This window comes from Gossypium arboreum, chromosome 11 (genome assembly GCF_025698485.1).
Source record: "Gossypium arboreum isolate Shixiya-1 chromosome 11, ASM2569848v2, whole genome shotgun sequence".
Taxonomy (NCBI): Eukaryota; Viridiplantae; Streptophyta; class Magnoliopsida; order Malvales; family Malvaceae; genus Gossypium; species Gossypium arboreum.
Genome location: NC_069080.1, coordinates 73,808,935 through 73,830,238, shown reverse-complemented (window position 1 = coordinate 73,830,238; position 21,304 = coordinate 73,808,935).

Genomic DNA, 21,304 nt, shown 5'->3' with positions numbered 1-21,304 from the left:
AGAAGCTTTTGAAGAGATGAAAAACTGGTTAATCTCAGCCCCAATAATCATTACACCTGATTGGAGCACACCTTTTGAATTGGTGTACAATGCAACTGATTATGTTGTTGGAGTTGTGATGGGTCAAAGAAAAAATAAATGTTCCACCCTATTTACTATGCAAGTAGAACATTGATGGGAGCCCAACTCAATTATACGGTAACTGAAAAGGAACTATTTGCTATAGTTTTTGCTTTTGACAAATTCCACTCATATCTTAATGGTACCATAATTACAATAATTTGTTGGATACTTTTACTCCAAGAATTTGACCTTGAGACCCGAGATAGAAAAGGTGTTGAAAATCAAGTAGCTGATCATCTGTCAAGGTCGGAGCAAGATGAGGTAACTCGATCACATGTGCCTATCAACGAGAATTTCCTAGGGAACACTTATTTGAGGCGAGTCAAATTCATGAAACACCTTGGTTTTCTGATTTTACCAATTATCTTGCATGTGGAATAATTCCTCAAGAAATGACATTCCAAAAAATGAAGAAATTCCTTCATGATAGTCGGTATTATTTTTTTGGAGGACTCGTTCTTGTTTAAACAGTGTTGTAACAGCCTGATTTTGCGCCTAGTCGGAACAGTGACTTTGAAACCACTATTCTAGGGCCGAAGAGATTATTTTTAATGATAATTTATGTGTTATAGCATGATCATATGAGTGCATGAAAATTTTGGTGAAATAATTTTAGCGATTTCATGCTTAATTGCGAAAAAGGACTAAATCGCGTAAAGGGAAAAAGTTTTGTTTTGCTAGATAACGGTGCCAAATAGCTATATAACATTAAATTAGGGTCTTTATTGAGTAAATAGACGATAAATATGTTAGTGGCTGATCAAGGAGACAAAAAAAGGTTGAAAAGTCAAAGTTGGTGTGCATTATGTGGCTTATTTGGTAATAAAATAAAACAAAAAGAAAAAAATTGTTGTCATCTTTTCATCTTTCTTCTTCCCCACTGAAAATACCAGCAAAGAGGGGGTTTTGAAAGCTCAAAAATTTCGGCAACTTATATCCCTTGCAAGTAAGTGATTTAGATGCCTATTTTTTATAATTTTTGTACTTTTGGAACCCTTATAGCATGAACTAGCTAATGGGGGGACTATTTTGTGAAATGGTTGAATAGGGATTTTACATGAAAGGATTTATGTTGTTTGTTGAATTTTTATGGAAGAAAATGAGTCTTGGTTGTGTAATAAACAACTTTTGTGAAAGGATTTTCATGGAAAACACCTAAAAGGGCCATTTTGTAAAAGTTATAAAATAGGTTGTAATTGTGTGACATAGTGGAAAATTGGGGTTGTCATAAGAGTAATAATTGGTTGGTTAGGCTTGGCTAATAAGGAAATTCGATAAAAATTGATTTCCGGACCTAAGGGTAAAATGGTCATTTTGTAAAAGTCTAGGGGCAAAATGGTCATTTTGCCAAAAATGTGAATTTTGATTGTCCAAATTTATTTAATGATTAAATGAGTGAATTTCATCATGTTAGATAAAGAAAATCAATATTTGGGCTTAAATCGAGAAAATGCGTGGTTAAAGACAAAAAGAGAATAATTAGCCTAAATTGCATTTGAGGTAAGTCCGTGTGATTAAACGAGCATGATATTTATGCCATTGTTATTATACTTGAAAATCTATCTTGCCATGATTGTGTTAAAGTTTATGTTGATGATATTGTATACGAGAAAGTGATGTCAAATGTAAATAACATTTATATGTTGATTGAATGCTTGGAGATTTGATGGATTATGATATTCCATTGAAACGAGTAAGTTGTATGTAAATAATACAACTAAATTGTTATTATATGTGTTTAAATTGATATAGCATGAATTGTTTGGCTGTGGAAATGATTATGTATAATGAATATTGAGATAGTAGAATTCTCGTTTGAACCTTAAGAAACAATTCGAATATTCATGCCATGACATTCGGGTTATTTGTGTGCCAGTGTAAGACATGTCTAGGACATGCATCTGCCACATTATGAGAGCCGGTGTAAGACCATGTCTGGGACATGGTAACGACATTGAGACGAGAGCTAGTGTAAGACATGTCGGGACATGCATCGGCCTCAAGAATGTAAGCCAGTGTAAGACAAGTCTGGGACATGCATCGGCTACGAGATGTGTCAGTGTAAGATCATGTCTGGGACATGGCATCGGCATGGATATGTGAGAGCCACTGTAAGACCATGTCTTGGACATGGCATCAACATTATAGCCTATGTTTGAGGCTTAGTGAATAACCGATAGCTTTTCGAATAGTTCAACGGTAAGAGTTACTGTTTAAGCTGAATGAGAAAGGTTATGACCATATTATGAGTGGTATAGGTACTTACATGAAATTGATGAGATGTGAATTCAATTCATGTTATATGATTAGTAAGGAATGAATATGAGCATGTTGAGTAACACAGGTATGTATGCCAAGCTCATGAGAAATGATTTCAATTTATGGTGCACATTTAGTGAAGATGTAAATAGGTAATTCATGCTTATGAGAATGAATTTGTGATGACCTTGTGATTATAGGTCTATACTTATGATGTATGAATATGTAACCTTGCCAATGTGGTGAAAATGAATTAATATGGTGTGATAAACGTAGTATCGTTAATTTACACTAAAATAGTTTTGGACAGCAGCCATAGTCCGACTTTAAAACTCCACCAAAAATTGTGAAAATTGAGTTACAGATTGCATAAAATATGTAATTAAATCCTAATGAGTTTGGTTTCACATAGAAGAAATGGTGTAAGCAAAAGAGTTTCATATTATGAAATATTTTAATTGTTGTGAGACAGAGTCAGAATAACTTTGAAATCCCCTGTTCTGATTTGATAAAATCATTGAAAATTTTAAGAAAATAGTTATGAGTTAAAATTTATGTTCTTATAATTACTAATTAGTCTATTTTCAATAGTAATAGACAGAAACATCATCCGAGTCCCGTATTATGAGATAATTAATTTTTAGTGAAGAGGGGTCAGAACTGTCAGACAGCGAAAAAGGGTAACTTTATGGAATAAACTGCACTAATTGGATGAACCAAAAATTCTAAAATTTTTATGGTAAGAAAATATGTGAGTCTAGATTTAGGGAAAATTAGTAGAACTTAATTTGGAGTTCCGTAGCTCTAGATATAAATAATTTAGTGACCATGACTCGAGAAATCTGCTTGACTAGAGCATGAGTAAAAATGCAAAAAGGGTTGTATTACCATGAGAAGCAAGTTGATAAATTGCTAATTATTTTCATACGGTCTTACTAAGCTATAAAGCTTACTCTTTTCATTTCCTTCCCTTTAGTGTTTTCAGGTTAGCTCGGGGTTGGAGATCTCGAAGGCAGCATCACACTATCAAGTCACTACCTTTGGAATAATGAAGTATATATTAGAAATTTCAAGTGAGTGGCATGTATAGGGATCGAGTTGATTACATGTATTATTTTTCTTTGGCCAAATGTGTTGGCTTATATTGAGTTATATGTAAATGGCCATGAGATATGGCTCATATTGATTTTGGCTTGTAAGGTGATTATGTTTGTCATGTCTAATGTTTATAAGGTGATTATGTTTGTTTGCCATGCATGGTTAGTAATATGACATGTGCGTTGGATGTATGCTCTATGACCAATTGAGGTGGTCATAACCATGTAGTAATCGTACGTTATAAACACAACATAATAATGATTGAACTTGAGTGCTTGAGGGATAAGTTGGTAACCATAGTATAATGGTAAAAGTGGTCATCAAAATGACAAGTCTTATGAATGTAAAATAAGGAATCTAGACTTGGTATTGCATGAGTAGATGCATTACTTGTAAGAGGGCATGTTAATGTTAAGGATATGTCTTAATAAAGAGTTTTTAATCATTAAAATGATGCCATGATTTGCGATTTTGATGTGCATAAGGTTGTAAGAGATTATGGGTAATATGAAGGCTTGGAAAATAGCCATGAAGGCTTGGAAAATTGCCTAAGTGTTGGCCACACGGGTTGAGACACGGCCGTGTGTCCCAACTGTGTGAGGGACACGACCTGGAGACATGGGCATGTGGCCTGGCCGTTTGGTTCGATGTGCATGCTGATGTCATAAACAGAAAGTTACACGGCCTGAGGACACGGGCGTGCCAAAGGCACACGGGCGTGTCCTTATGATCACACGGGCGTGTGACCCTTTTTCTTAGAAAAAATTTTTAAGTTTTCTTGAAACTTCTCAAAGTTCTCGGTTTAGTCTCGAATCGACTTCGATGAATGTTTTGGGCTTCGTAGACCCAAATAAGGGACAATATGCATGTGTTTGAAAGCTTTTGAATTAAAAGAGATTTTATGGCCCGATTTTTGCATGAATGTGTATGTTTAAGTCTGGTAATGCCTCGTACCCTGTTCTAACATCGGACATGGGTAAGGGGTGGTACAAGTGTGCAGATAATATAATCCGAAAGTGTGTAGCCGAAAGTGTGTAGCTGAAAGTGAGACTCTTGAGATATTATATCATTGCCATTCATCTCCAAGTGGGGGACACTTTGGTGGTGCATGTACTGCAGCAAAGATTTTGCAAGCAGGTTTCTTTTGGCCTACACTATTTAAAAGATTCTTATGTTTATGTGAAGAACTATAATAATTGTCAAAGAACCGGAAATATATCATGGAGGAATGAAATGCCCTTAACAAATATTTTGGAGATTGAATTATTCGACGCATGGTGCATTGACTTATTAGGATCGGTTCCTTCTTCGTATGGGAACAAATACATCTTAGTTGTTGTGGATTATGTGTTCAAATGAGTTGAAGCTAAAGCATATCCTACAAATGATGCTAAGGTAGTCATGCGATTCCTACATAAGCATGTGTTTACACGATTTGGGATACCAAGAGCTATTATTAGTGATGAAGGTTCTCACTTTGTGATCAAATGGCTTAAGTAGTTGCTTGACAAATATGATGTGAAGCATAAGATTGCTCCTACCTATCACCCTCAGTCTAATAGGCAAGTTGAAAGAGTGAATCGTGAAATCAAAGGTATCCTTGAAAAGGTAGTACGCTCTAGCAGAAAAGATTGGTCTCGAAGGCTCGATGTTGCATTATGGGCCTATCGAACAACATTTAAGACACCATTAGGAATGACTCCTTACCGGTTGGTTTTTGGGAAGGCATGTCATTTCCCATTAGAGTTGGAGAATAGAGCTTACTGGGCTTTGAAGAAGTTGAATTTTGATCTTAAACAAGTCGATGAGAGAAGAATGTTACAACTGGATGAGTTGGAAGAGTTGAGGTTGTTTTCCTATGAGAATGCCAAAATGTGTAAAGAAAGATAAAAAAAGATGGCATGATAGTCATATACGATCTCGCGAGTTTAAAGAAGGCCAGAAGGTTTTGTTGTTTAATTGAAGGCTGAAGTTATTTCCTGGGAAGCTGAAATCCCGATGGAAAGGACCTTATACCATCTATCGAGTTTATCCTTATAGAGCTATTGAATTATACGACAATTACAGAGGTACATTTAAAGTTAATGGTCAACGTATCAAGCATTATTAGGATGGTGATGTTGAGCGAGTTGAATCTTCGTTCAAATTAACAGACCCTTGATTTTTTATGAACTCATTTTTTAAATAAATAATTAATTAGAATTTATTTTCTTAATTTAGTACATTTAATTAATTCTGTCTAAGGAGATTGGAACTTAAACGGGACCGCTATGAGCCCTCCAACCTTTCCTGGGAATTAATTTAATGTAATTTGTTAAGAAGAAATATTCTAATTAAGATTTAAAATGTTTTTTTTTCTAGTTTAATTTATTTTGTTTAATTTAAAATGTTTATATTAATAAAAGGGGGTCAAATTTGGCCCAAGTACTAATCAGTTTCTCTTTATTGAATAAGTTTGTAAATATAGTCAGAATTTGAGGCCCAAGACAGCAGATAGGAGGGAAAATCCACACTTATTGCCGCCCAAGTAACCCTAATGTAGCTAAATTTTTGCTACATGTTGCCCTAGTTTTCCCTATATAAACCCTTCTTCATTCTACTAATTTTTTTATCCCTTAAAGCAATTTGCTTAAACCTAAAAATCCCTAAACTTCGTTCTTGTGCCACTAGCCTCAAATCCCGAAAGAAACCTCTAGTCCATTTCTTTTTTTTTGCTGAAACCACCTAGTGCTGCCATAAGAGAATCCCTAGAGCATCAACGTCGCTGCCGCACGTAGCCGCTATCACTGCTCTACACCACCAGTGCTGCTACGCATTGCCTTCACCGCCGCATGGTTCGCGAAGCAAATCCTACCCACTTGCTGATTTCTCTTCTTCCCCTATAAACAAAACTTTGTCAAATTTTCAAGAAAATACCATGTCTCGCAAAAGAACTAGATTGTCAAGACTACTCCTGAAACCCGATTATGATCAATGATGAAGTAAAAGAGAGATTTGATTCAATTTTCAAGCATCAACCTATGATTCTGGAAAAAGGTTTTAATTTGAAGAGTAATGACTTGATGGTTGTCCCTGTGCCAATTAGAAAGACAATCAATGCTCTCAAATGGGAACGATTTTGTGATGCTCGTTCACTTTCCAATGATGAACTAGTCCGAGAGTTCAATGCATGTTTGGCCACACAATATGCTATTGAGGTCATCGTTCAGAAGAAAAACGTACCTCTTGCTTCTTAGTCCATCAATGATTTGTTTAAATTACTTGATGTTGAAGAAGATGAGTACTACCCTATGATGAACAACATAAATTGGGATTTTCTTCAACAAGTACTTAATGTTGTGACAAATACGGGATCCCAATGGATTATAAGAAAGTATGGGAGCCATTCTTGCCAAAAAGAATACCTAAAAACAGTAGCAAAGGTATGGTTTTATTTCGTTCGCTACAGTTTTATGCCTATCTCACATAGTTCCACCATCTCGATAGAACAAATGCTCTTGTTATATGCAATCTTGACAGAAAAGTCCATTAATGTTGGGAAAATTATTCTCAAGGAGATTTATGACTATGCTAAAAAGAAGACAGGAAGTGCTTATTTCCCATCATTAATCACTTCACTTTGCTTAAGAGCCCGTGTTAAAACACAAGCAAATTTGAAGGGTCAATATGTCCAATGGTGCATTACAAATCATGATCTTGAAAGGTTAGTAGACAAGGTGCATGAGTTGAATCAAGATGAGCAAGAAGAACTACCTGAGCCAGATACTGAGGAGTCAACAAATGAAATTGAAACTAAATCAGTTACAGACACTAAAGAAGAAGAATTTGATAAGGAACCAAATAGTCCTAAACTAGTTGGAGGATCTAAAAATCCTAAACCAAGGGTTGAGCCAGAAAAAGAACCAGTCAGGCTAAGTGTTGAACCTGAATATACAACTCTCATGCCAACTTCTGCAAGTACTTCAAGGAAATCGGAGTTGTCAATTTTGATGGATATGTGCAAGTTCATACACAATCAACAACAAACTTACTGGAAATATGAAAAAATCAGAGATGATTAGACTCGAAAAACTTTTAAGAATATCTTTAACATTTTTGTTCCTGAGTTCCCAGATGCTATCTTTGAGACATGGACGGAAGATACGAATTATACAAGCAGAGAAGGAGCTGAAGAAGGGAAATGAGTCAGAAAAATAAAAGGGGGGATTCTCGTCTTTTTATTTATTTATTTTAGGTCTTTAGGAATTTGTTTCTTTAGTAACTACAATTTAATTTCTGCAAAAGAAAAAGACTAAGTGATGTGGTAATGGGAATGAACATGTCTAAGATTGGATTATGAGGAAACACTTGGTATTTAAGCAGTCTTAATGACTCACCTCTCTTTATTTTTAACCCTACCTAATGTTCAGTTTTCATTCATTACATTGTTCTTGCAATGAGGACATTACTTTTTTTTAAAGGGGGTAAGGCAAATAATTGCTTAAAATCTTTAAAATTTTCATGTATGTTTCAATAATTTCTTTCATGAGTATGTTTTAATAAATGAATGTTTAGAGAAATTCTGTATTATTGAGATAGCTTGTATGCAAGCATGAATGATGATTTTATCTAAGTGATTGTATGTTATCATGAAGAACGAAATGATTATATGATCTTAGTCTTAGGTAATGTTTTCCATGAAAACTTAGTTTCTTTTGAGATTAGACATGCATGAAGGGTTATATCTTTAGAATTGACTGAGTAACTTTCTTGAGGCGAAATGCTAGGAGACATAAAAATCTAAGATGATATAGGCACCATTTTCTTTGTATCGTTTGAGCCTTTTCAAGCCCACCTTATGATATTAGACCCTTGAAACTATAATTTTGAGCCTAAAAGGTCTGTTTGTTACAATGAACCTACATTACAAGCCATATCTCCATCTTTTGAAGTTATCCTAATTTTGTGCACCCGTCTTAACTGAAGTTGTCTTGGTAAATGACATTTGAGGAAATTTTCAGAGGATGTACGTGCTCATGCTTAAAAAAAAGAGAGAGAACAAAGAAAAGTTTACTCAGTTTTCATAAAGAAAAATGTATGAGCATGAGTTCAAAATAAGTTTAAGAAAGTTTGTATTACGAGAAAACCAAGACAAAGTTAAAGGTTAAGATTTTTAAAACTGAAATGTCTCATCTCTTAAAATCCCTACCTTTAACTGAGCCCCATTACAACCTTATAAAAGACCTATTTAATTGATGATTATGTCACCTACATTAATGGAGAGGAAGTCCTAAGTTCAACATATGAAGATCATAAATAAGCCTTATAATTATTTGCTTGATTTATAGGAAATTATGTTGAATGAAGAATGTTAGCTATGGCTACGACATACATGCAAAAGTATGATTCATGTTGGCATATTTTAAAGCTTAGTATAATCTTAAGGAATGTTTACATATGAATTACTTGTTAATAAAGAAGATTGATGAGCTTGATGTAACACCCCGATTTTTTGGCCTGGAAGTAATGGGCCTTGAGTCTCGGTTCGGGTAAAAGACGGCCCGAATAATTTGGATGTTATTGTTATTATTTATTATTATTATTATTTCGTAGGTTTAATGTAGTAATTAAATAAATTTCGAAGGGTTATGGTATGGGAAAAAGGTTTAGGGCTTGGCCCATAGCTTTAGCGAAATTCTTAAAATTTGCCTCTTAAGGGAATCTGGGCAGTAGGCTTTATTAATAAATTGCGCTGAGTTTTAGCACAACCAGGCATCTGGCCCAGTGGCTAAGGACCCTAGGAGGGCGTGGGAGGTGCCTGGGTTCAAGGTATGGCGTGCGCAAATGGTTGTTTTTTTTTACAACCAAGGATTGTCGCAAGGAGGCCTTATAAATATCTCGGGAGGAAAGGTGACACAAAAGAGGCACGTGGTCAAGTGGCAAGGAGGCGTTAAGAGTGTGCATGTGGATAGGGGTTTGAGTCTGGTAAGTAGCGATATTTTGTTTTATTTTTAAACGAACCGGGACTGCTGGAGATAAGTCCTAAAGTTAATGGTGAGTAGATTATAACATGAGAAGAGCTTTAGTGCAGTGGCAGCAGCATGCTAGGCCTGCTGGGAGGTTATGAGTTTGATTCCAGGGGAAGGTGAATTCTGTTTTATTTTTAAACGGGCCAGAACTGAAGCGGGTTAAAGGTTAAAATTTATTGTGACCATATATTAGTAAAGGAAGAAGCATGGTGCAGTGGCCAGCAACTCGGGAGAAGGCGCAAGGGCGCAGGGCAGACGGAGGTCTAGGGTTCGAGCCTCATCTCGCGCATGTAAGGTTGGGATTTCTTGTTGCACGCGTAGGGAAAGAGTTGGGGTCTGATCAGGACTCTTGGCAGCATGCTGAAGCGGTTCAAGCGGTGGGCTGATCGGTTAGGAGTTTGAATGAAATTCAAACATTGAAGTTGGCCAAAAATCAAGGAGCAATTCGGGGAATTGGAATTTAGGAAGAATTCCTATGCCAATATACACTCATTCGGCCATAGCTAATAAGTGCCATATATCTTTGGCCTTTAGGATTTATTTTTTTCTTTTTTCTTTTTGGGTAGGGGGTTTGGTTTCTGACAATTCTTTTCTCTTCTTCTTTTCTCCTCTCTTCATCTATGTTCTCTTCTTCTTCTTTTGTAATATCCTGATTTTGGGCCTAGTCGGAATAGTGGTTTCGTGACCACAAAATCCGAGATATAAATAATTATTTTATGATTATTTTAAGGTCTATGATATGATTGCATGATTGTGTGAAAATTTCGTGAAGAAATTTTATGCATAAAGTGCTTAATTTGAAATTTGGGACTAAATTGAATAAATTGCAAAACTTGTGTTCTAGAAGTATTTTGCATAAAATTGAATTAGATTATTAATTAGAGGTCCTTAAAGAGTAATTTTACCAATTTCTAAGTCTATGGACAAAAATTGGACATGGATGGAATTTTGGAAAGTTTAGTAGTAAGGGCATTTTGGTCATTTAGGGTAAAATGAATTAAAATACAAAATTAAAAGCCAATTTTGCTCATCTTCAACCCCATGGCCGAATATAGCAAGGAGAAACCATGGCTAGGGTTTTCAAGCTTCCAAGCTCGATTGTAAGTCCGTTCTAGCCTCGTTTTTAATGATTTTTACGTTTTTGGAGTCCGTAGCTCGATTTAGCTTATGCTAGCAATAATTTAACCTAGGGTTTATATTTGGAAAAATACCCATAGGTGAAATTTGTGTATTTTGGTGTTTTATGATAGAATATGAGGTTTTAAATTATGTTAGACAACTTGTGCTACTCGGTTTTAAGTGAAAACGAGCAAAAGGGCTTAATCGGTAAAAATACCTAATAGTCATAAGTACATGTTAGAGTGAGAATTTGATGTTGCCATTGAAGGAAAAATGATCAGCATGTCATAAAACATAAGAAAATAGGCTGAATTTTAATTTACGAGCTTTGGGGCAAAAGTGTAAATATGCAAAAGTTTAGGGGCAAAATTGTAATTTTTCCAAAATATGATTTGGTCAATTTGAATAATGTGAGTCCTAATTAGACTATATTTTAAATGATAGAGCAAGGAAAACTGAAATTGGGCTAAAATGGGGAAAATACCAAGTTGTGGACGAAATGGTAAAAATAGCCATTTTAGCATACGAGGTAAGTTCATATGTAAATGTTGGTAACATAGTTATTATTTTAAATGTTTTAATGTTTTTAAAATGATATGATAATTATTATGAAATATTATACTTGTGATAATTGTTTGATAATATGTCAAATTATGTGATATACTTGGAAAATATGAAATACTACCGAGTATCGGTATCGGCATTCCGTAGAAGATGGTTGAGACACATGATTGGGAAAAGGTCCGTTGAACCTCGGGAATGGATTAGGATACAAGTGACATGTCTTTGGGATATTTGGGCATCCGAACTCGTTGAGTTGAGTCCGAGTTCACTTATGGATCTGACGTCCGAACTCGTTGAGTTGAGTCCGAGTTCGTGAGATGTAACTAGGCATCCGAACTCGTTGAGTTGAGTCCGAGTTCACTTATGGATGCGAACGCCTGAGCTCGTTGAGTTGAGTCCGAGTTCACTTATGGGCGGGTTACATGGTAGCTTGGCTACATATGTGGCACTTATGTGCAAACTTTCCATGTATCCGAATTATATCCCGATGTGTTCAACGGGTAAAGTTCTACTCAAATGGAGGAATACTCAAGATGAAAGGGACGTATTGGTAAGTGTTGTGAAATGGATACTTTGAACAGGTATGTACTTAACCCTCGGGTTGAAAACTCGATATAACAACAATATGGTAAGATGATAAATGAAAAGGTGATATGAATGTCTTGGTGATGATTATGCAAATGATGTTTTATGTTTGCTTATATGGTTATGTTACTTGCTATTTGCATGTGAGCTTATTAAGCATTTATGCTTACTCCTCCTTTTCATTCCTTGTAGTGTTGACAAGCCAGCTCGAAATCGGAAGCGGTCGGAGGCACGCTCACACTATCCGTATACCATCTTGGCATAATGGCTTGTATATTTTGAGTATGGCATGTATAGCATTATAATCATTTTGTATATATGGTCTTATGATATGGTTATTGAGTGGTATGGAGATAGAAATGCTTGGTAATGATTAGCCATTGGAATGGCTAATCATGATCATATTTGTATTATGTATGTCAAATTGCTAGCTAATCCATGGAAACCATGAAATAGGTAAAATTTACCATAAAATAGATTCAGACAGCAGCAGTAACGTGAGTTTGAAAAATCACTAAAAATAGTAGAAATGGAATTAAATAATGAATAAGTTATGGAATCGAATCTTGACGAGTCTATTTTTATATGGAATAAGCGAAACAGGTATATGAGCTATATTTTATGTGATGTTTAAATTTTTGTGAAACAGGGCCAGAGCGATTTCTGGATCCCCTGTTCTGACTTTGGAAATTCACCATAAATTTTACAAAGATAATTAGAAGTCATGCTTTATATGTACAGATTCCTTATTGAGTCTAGTTTTATTAGAGATAAACGGAATAGTCATTGAAGCTCTGTACAGGGAGATATCTGATTCGTAATACACAGAGGTCAGAGTAGTTGAACCCTGAAACAGGGAGATTTTAACTAATAAACTGTACTAATTGGCCCAACAAAACTTCTAGAAAAAATTAGTAGATATATATATGAGTCTGGTTTCAGGAAAAATTTACGGAATTGGATTTGAGTTTAGTAACTCGAGATATGATTTTTAAAGCGACTGTGATGCAGTTAGCCAGCTTGTCTGGAAATTTTAAAATGAATTGTATGAAATTTGTTTAATTAATGAATTAAGTCCGTTAACACCGTGTTCGACTCGGAAATGGTCTCGGTACAGGGTGTTACATTTAGTGGTATCGAGCAGGTTTAGTCGGTTCTCGGACTAACCTAGCATGTGTAAAAGTTTAGCTATACATGCCAGCGATGCGTGATAGTGTGATGTCTTCCGACGCGTATAAGTACCGTCTTATTTAGGCAGGTACTCTCCAACCGAATATGCCGACCATGTTCAATGTTATGTGAAGATATTTGAGTAAAATTATGATTTTGATAAGTCTCGGTTCAAAAAGTACGAATAAAAGTTTATGATACATATGTGATAATATGTGAGATGAAAGTTCATGTTGTGATAAATATCTATATTTGCTTAATGCTCATACGATGTAGTGTATGTAGCTTACTTGATAAGATGAACGGAATAAATAAAAAGTAGTAGAGGTATGAATAAAGGTCATAATATCATAATACTGAATGAAAATGTCCTTGTCTTGATTGGACGTTGAATGTTGATGAATGTTAATGATATACAATTTTTTATGAGATAAAGGATTATAATGAAATGAACTTATCTATGTTAAATTGTTGGACTGAATTGTATGATTGTAATGATATGTACATGATGATGCACGAAATGAAAGTTGTGATTGTGATGCAAATATTTATGTTTGTTTGGCCTTATATAATGTCATGAGCATGAATTAATTTAATTAAATGAATGGATAAGTAAAGCTATCTAGAAAACATAGAATGTATGCATAAGTATATTGTCTAAATGGGACAACAGGAAAATTGGTGTAAGCCAACATGAATGAATGACATGATTTTGATGATGTTACTATGATGATGGAAGTTGTGTCATATGTGTATGTATAAGAAAGTCGAGTCAGAGGTCCTACAACCCCTCCCCCTTACCAAAGTGGTACTTATAATGGAATTTCATGAGATTTGTATTGAATAAGTTTTCGGTTGAGAACCCAAAGAGTTCAGTGATAGAATAATTATAAGTATGATCCGAGATTGAAAATGAGCTGATAAGTAAAGTCAGAGCCAGAAAGTATCGGATTGACGTAAAAATTATTGGAGTTATGCACTGTCCTAGTTAGAAAAGGAATTCTCCTTGGTAAATCGAATTACTCAAGTGCAAGGTCGAGAAAAGTGTAAATCGAAATCTATTCAGAATTGGCCTTTTTAGTGAATGGTTTAATATAAAATTTGTGACGGCAGAACTAGTTGGGGAAATGATATTTCAAATGTGAATTATCCGAGTGTGTGATTATGACCGATGATTTAGCGATCTCTTTGAGATGTTCTATGTGTTCACCCGTTCTCGTAAATATTTCTATGGCTATTGATCTTTGAAGAAATTCTTGTTATATGGGAATGTCTTCTAATTTGGTGTTGGATGAAAGCATTGGTAGTCTGACTGGTTTATAATTTATATTGCTCTATTTCATCGGGTATTCTATTTCATTTTGTCTGATAAGAATTGATGAGAGAATTCATATGATATTATGATTCTGTTTCTTCTACTTGATGCTTCATCTGATATATATGTATGGGAAGATATATTGATCTTGTTATATTTGATTTCAGTGGGATTAAATGATGTTTTCTTTTGGACTTTCTTTCTTTGAAGAATTATCGTGGTATTCTGTATTTTCTCTATGAATTTGGTTTTCGATTCTCGGCATAGTATCGTATCTTGGGTTTCTTTATCCTAGATCTCTTTATTCTGGATTTCTTTATTCCGGGTTTCTCTATCTTGGATTTCTTTATTCGGTTTTCTTGTTATCTTTGTTCCATAATTTGTCAATTACGACTCATGTTCGAAGTGGGTTCTTCTGCTCGTGATAATCATGTCAAATATGACTATACTTCTAATTTGATCTTGGTAATGTGGTAATTTTAGTATTGGGATTTTTTCTAATTTCTGTGTAAGGATTTGACATCAGTAAAGGCATAGGTGATAAAAGCGCGAGTTTTAGTCGGTATGGTAAATTATTTATTTGAAAGATTTCATGTGACAATTATGTCGGATTATTTTTCCCAAGTTTGATAATAGAATTTCATTTTGCAGATCAAAGAGTAAATAGTTTGAACGAGGCGTATATTTAATAGAAAGAGTTGAATATTAGTTTAAGTCACTACGAATGATAAGGTTTCCATCTTGTGAAAGCTGAAAAGTTTATTACATGTTGACAGAGTTCGGATAGATGAGAATATTGGTAACCGAAGCGTCTGAACTAGACTAGTCTACATTGAGCAATGACTTCCTGACTTTCAGTAATGTATTGTTGTATGAATTGTGATGTGTTTCAAGACAGTGAGGTAATGTGATAGTTTAGAGCATCCGATGTTACATAAAATCGGAGTTGTTAAAGGGGTTAAAGCCGAGCATTGGGATCTATCAAAATTATCCTTGTCAATGTTGATATTGGGATGGAAATGAGAAGGATTATTCTTGAGGCCATATCAGAATTATTTCTATGGCGGAAAGAGGAAAATGTGATGTATCTTATTGTTAAATGTTTGGCGAGATCTATAAATCACATTTGTATTGAATGAAGTCCTACTCATCAGATTCATGGAATTTCAGGTCTCTTTGATTGTTGGATTTCTTGGAATTCCGGTCTCCATTAAATCAAGTTGAGATCCGGGTTTTATGTCATGATATCATGGGAAATTAAGAAGGGTTGAAAATTTAAGAACAGTTGAGAGTTGAGGCTGTAAGCTTTTAGATCATATGAGAAATTGAAGAGATGTATTGGAGGTGCAGTCTAAGTGCAAGTTCTTGGCACCAAATATGAGATTAAAAGTGAAGACCACTTTTCGGTAAGATTTTAGGGACGAAAATCCACGAAGGGGGAGAGTTGTAATATCCCGATTTTGGGCCTAGTCGGAATAGTGGTTTCGTGACCACAAAATCCGAGATATAAATAATTATTTTATGATTATTTTAAGGTCTATGATATGATTGCATGATTGTGTGAAAATTTCGTGAAGAAATTTTATGCATAAAGTGCTTAATTTGAAATTTGGGACTAAATTGAATAAATTGCAAAACTTGTGTTCTAGAAGTATTTTGCATAAAATTGAATTAGATTATTAATTAGAGGTCCTTAAAGAGTAATTTTACCAATTTCTAAGTCTATGGACAAAAATTGGACATGGATGGAATTTTGGAAAGTTTAGTAGTAAGGGCATTTTGGTCATTTAGGGTAAAATGAATTAAAATACAAAATTAAAAGCCAATTTTGCTCATCTTCAACCCCATGGCCGAATATAGCAAGGAGAAACCATGGCTAGGGTTTTCAAGCTTCCAAGCTCGATTGTAAGTCCGTTCTAGCCTCGTTTTAATGATTTTTACGTTTTTGGAGTCCCGTAGCTCGATTTAGCTTATGCTAGCAATAATTTAACCTAGGGTATATATTTGGAAAAATACCCATAGGTGAAATTTGTTTATTTTGGTGTTTTATGATAGAATATGAGGTTTTAAATTATGTTAGACAACTTGTGCTACTCGGTTTTAAGTGAAAACGAGCAAAAGGGCTTAATCGGTAAAAATACCTAATAGTCATAAGTACATGTTAGAGTGAGAATTTGATGTTGCCATAGAAGGGAAAAATGATCAGCATGTCATAAAACATAAGAAAATAGGCTTAATTTTAATTTACGAGCTTTGGGGCAAAAGTGTAAATATGCAAAAGTTTAGGGGCAAAATTGTAATTTTTCCAAAATATGATTTCAGGTCAATTTGAATAATGTGAGTCCTAATTAGACTATATTTTAAATGATAGAGCAAGGAAAACTGAAATTCGGGCTAAAATGGGGAAAATACCAAGTTGTGGACGAAATGGTAAAAATAGCCATTTTCGCATACGAGGTAAGTTCATATGTAAATGTTGGTAACATAGTTATTATTTTAAATGTTTTAATGTTTTTAAAATGATATGATAATTATTATGAAATATTATACTTGTGATAATTGTTTGATAATATGTCAAATTATGTGATATACTTGGAAAATATGAAATACTACCGAGTATCGGTATCGGCATTCCGTAGAAGATGGTTGAGACTCATGATTGGGAAAAGGTCCGTTGAACCTCGGAATGGATTAGGATACAAGTGACATGTCTTTGGGATATTTGGGCATCCGAACTCGTTGAGTTGAGTCCGAGTTCACTTATGGATGCGACGTCCGAACTCGTTGAGTTGAGTCCGAGTTCGTGAGATGTAACTAGGCATCCGAACTCGTTGAGTTGAGTCCGAGTTCACTTATGGATGCGAACGCCCGAGCTCGTTGAGTTGAGTCCGAGTTCACTTATGGGCGGGTTACATGGTAGCTTGGCTACATATGTGGCACTTATGTGCAAACTTTCCATGTATCCAATTATATCCCGATGTGTTCAACGGGTAAAGTTCTACTCAAATGGAGGAATACTCAAGATGAAAGGGACGTATTGGTAAGTGTTGTGAAATGGATACTTTGAACAGGTATGTACTTAACCCTCGGGTTGAAAACTCGATATAACAACAATATGGTAAGATGATAAATGAAAAGGTGATATGAATGTCTTGGTGATGATTATGCAAATGATGTTTTATGTTTGCTTATATGGTTATGTTACTTGCTATTTGCATGTGAGCTTACTAAGCATTTATGCTTACTCCTCCTTTTCATTCCTTGTAGTGTTGACAAGCCAGCTCGTAAATCGGAAGCGGTCGGAGGCACGCTCACACTATCCGTATACCATCTTGGCATAATGGCTTGTATATTTTGAGTATGGCATGTATAGCATTATAATCATTTTGTATATATGGTCTTATGATATGGTTATTGAGTGGTATGGAGATAGAAATGCTTGGTAATGATTAGCCATTGGAATGGCTAATCATGATCATATTTGGTATTATGTATGTCAAATTGCTAGCTAATCCATGGAAACCATGAAATAGGTAAAATTTACCATAAAATAGATTCAGACAGCAGCAGTAACGTGAGTTTGAAAAATCACTAAAAATAGTAGAAATGGAATTAAATAATGAATAAGTTATGGAATCGAAGCTTGACGAGTATATTTTTATATGGAATAAGCGAAACAGGTATATGAGCTATATTTTATGAGATGTTTAAATTTTTGTGAAACAGGGCCAGAGTGATTTCTGGATCCCCTGTTCTGACTTTGGAAATTCACCATAAATTTTACAAAGATAATTAGAAGTAATGCTTTATATGTACAGATTCCTTACTGAGTCTAGTTTTATTAGAGATAAATGGAATAGTCATTGAAGCTCTGTACAGGGAGATATCTGATTCGTAATACACAGAGGTTAGAGTAGTTGAACCCTGAAACAGGGGAGATTTTAACTAATAAACTGTACTAATTGGCCCAACAAAACTTCTAGAAAAAATTAGTAGATATATATATGAGTCTAGTTTTAGGAAAAATTTACGGAATTGGATTTGAGTTTCAGTAACTCGAGATATGATTTTTAAAGCGATTGTGATGCGTTAGCCGACTTGTCTGGAAATTTTAAAATGAATTGTATGAAAGCTGTTTAATTAATGAATTAAGTCCGTTAACACCTCGTGTTCGACTCCGGAAATGGTCTCGGGTACGGGGTGTTACATCTTTTCCTCTATAGCCAAATCTTTCTATCATTCTACTCAACTCCTCTTCCTTACCATTTGTTTCTAAGCCTTATATCCGATTGCCATAAAAGCCAAAATCCCGAAAGCCTATTTTTCTTCTGCGCCTATTTCTCCTAGCCAAAACCCTCTGATTCTTCTCCATCTTTTTGGCCAATTCTCTCATCCCCTGAACCTCAAAGTCCTGTCTACAAAACCACTGCAAAACTCTCATATTTCATCATTCTCTTCACTATTTCAAAAAGCCGGAAACCCCATAGTCTTAGGGGCATAGCCGAATCTTTAGACCTTTAAAGATTGGATTTTTGCTAACATTTGAGGGGTTAGATTTGCATCAGAATCGAATAGGAACTAAAGTGGAATCGTTGATTGAAGGAACCGGTGGTAAGTTTTTGAATCTATTCTTTATTTCGGGTTTTAGAAAAGCCAAAACCCCTAAAGGCTTAGGGAGGCTGTCGATTGGGCCCTATAGCTCTTAGGGTTTGACAATTGTTTTATTGTGATGATAGTGTGGTCTAGAGGCTACTGATCGGAGGCTTGGACAAGTGGAACGACTGGATCTAACCTAGTCGTTAGATTCAGGAAAAGGTAGGATCTCTAGTGCCTAAAGTGTTGATGGCCGACTTTTGGGTAAGGAGTTTTGTATACAAGTTATTATGGATTCATAGTGAACTTATTGGTAACTGACTGTAGGCAATTGGTGTGTGTGGAACTCGTCAGCATTTCGTCGCAAACAGGTGTGTAAACGATACTCACTCATAGACTAGATTGGCAAAAGTCAAAAAGCCGAAATGCCGAAAAGTCGATATTTTGTGGACTTGCGAGCGTACGAGCACTCGTGAGATGGTTTGAATTGCTATTCCTAGTAATCTCAAGTGATAGATTGCAGAGTATGCAATTTCGTGCACTTCGGTATATTTGGGCTTAACGGGCCGAAAACGAGATATGGGCCAACGGGCCCAATTCGGTAAGAACGCTCGGTAAGTGTTTCTGTTAATGCGATAATGGTTGTAGTATGTATGTAAACCCTAAAATAGGTAAATTTACTAAAATACCCTAAGTATGAAAATTACCATTATACCCCTAGGTGCAAAATGACCATTATACCCTTAGGGTTGATTTTCACTGAAATGCATGATATTCTGAATCTGTTTGTTGTATGCTATGACATGTATATCTGTTGCATGGGATATGGGTTATAATGATGGAGGAAGTGTTCCGGTGGCTCTGCCACAAATATCTCTTCGGTGGCCCCCATACAATTATCTCAGATCTGGTGACTCTATCACAATATCATTTCAGCGACCATCTTGCATACTTGTGATGTGCAGACGGATATGTGGGTCGAGTAGTCTCCCCACATGGTGTAAGGTTGCAACGGGGGTGTATACGGATGGATATGGGTTGGGTTTTCTGCATACATGATATCTGTTCTGTTTCTGTTATGGGCCTATAGGCTTCATTCTGAATTCTGTATAGGGTTAAGGCCCAACTTAATCTATTTCTATGGTTTGAACTAATCTGGACTATGGTTGGGTTAATTTAGACACTGAGTTTCCCCAAACTCACCCTTTAATTTTATCCATACAGGTAACCCCCAACCATAATGGACTTGGAGCTGTGAGGGATTCGGAGTGGCCACACGTACTGCAAACTTGATTTTCTTCTTATAATTTAATTAGTTTTCTTTTACTTTTATGATTTGGGTTTTAAGTTGTAATAAGACCGCTTTAATAATTTTAAATGGTTTTAATATGTTTTACTAGAATAGGTATGATATTATCTTAATCGTTGAAACTGATTAGTCCTAGGGCGCATTTTCAAAAACAGTAATTGATTTTAAAATATCACGGCAACAAAGCAAAACTTCCGCAATGAAAACGTTTTCCAAAATTAATCATTTTTCCTTAAGCTGGACTAAATTGAATTGGTTTCCTAAGAACATACACTAAGTTAAGGTGTGGCAATGGTGGTGTGCATGTCTAGGATTGGATCCGAAGGGAGCTTGGTACTTAAGCAGTCTGATGGACTCACCTCCTCTTTTCCGATATCCTACCTGGTGCACAGCTTCCATTCACTTTAACTTAAAACGAAAATACACTTAACGCTAAGAAAGATTTTAGATAAAATATGAGTTTTTCAGTAACGCTTCAACGTGACACTCTGGATTCGGCCGTAACGTCTGGGTCAGGTTTGGGGTGTTACACTTGAAGTTATTAATGCATAATTATGAGACAAAGATTGATGCTTCTTACACAATTAGCAATTTTTCCTTAGCAAGACCTTTTGTTATGCATTAACATTACTTGGGACAAGCAATGATTTAAGTTTGGGGGTGTAACACCTCAAACCCGACCCAGACGTTATGGTCGAATTCAGCGTGTCACATTGAAGTGTTTTAGTGAAAACTGTGTTTTCATTGAAAACCCTTCTTAAAAAGAAACCCTAATTAACTAAAAAAAAATCTTTCAGTTACGAAAGCCTTGTTTAAAACATTTGATTTAAAAAAAAACATAGTTGCGGAAACGTAGAAAACATACTATAATTTAAGAAATTCATGTTGAACTTCTCGTAATTACAATGAAAATAATAATAATAATTAAAGTAATAATAACATAATGAAAACCTTATTACAATCTGGTCTAAACATACTTAAAAAGAAATAAAAACTTAAAAGCTTAAAAAAAACCAAGTCCGAACTATCTTGCTAGCCGGCCACCCAGAGTCCCTCCAAACATTGAACCTTCTATTGAGCATCAGCTGAAAATAAAATAAAAGAGGGGGTGAGTTTTCGCAAAATCAGTGTGTACAACCCTCGAAGAAAAACAAGCATTCA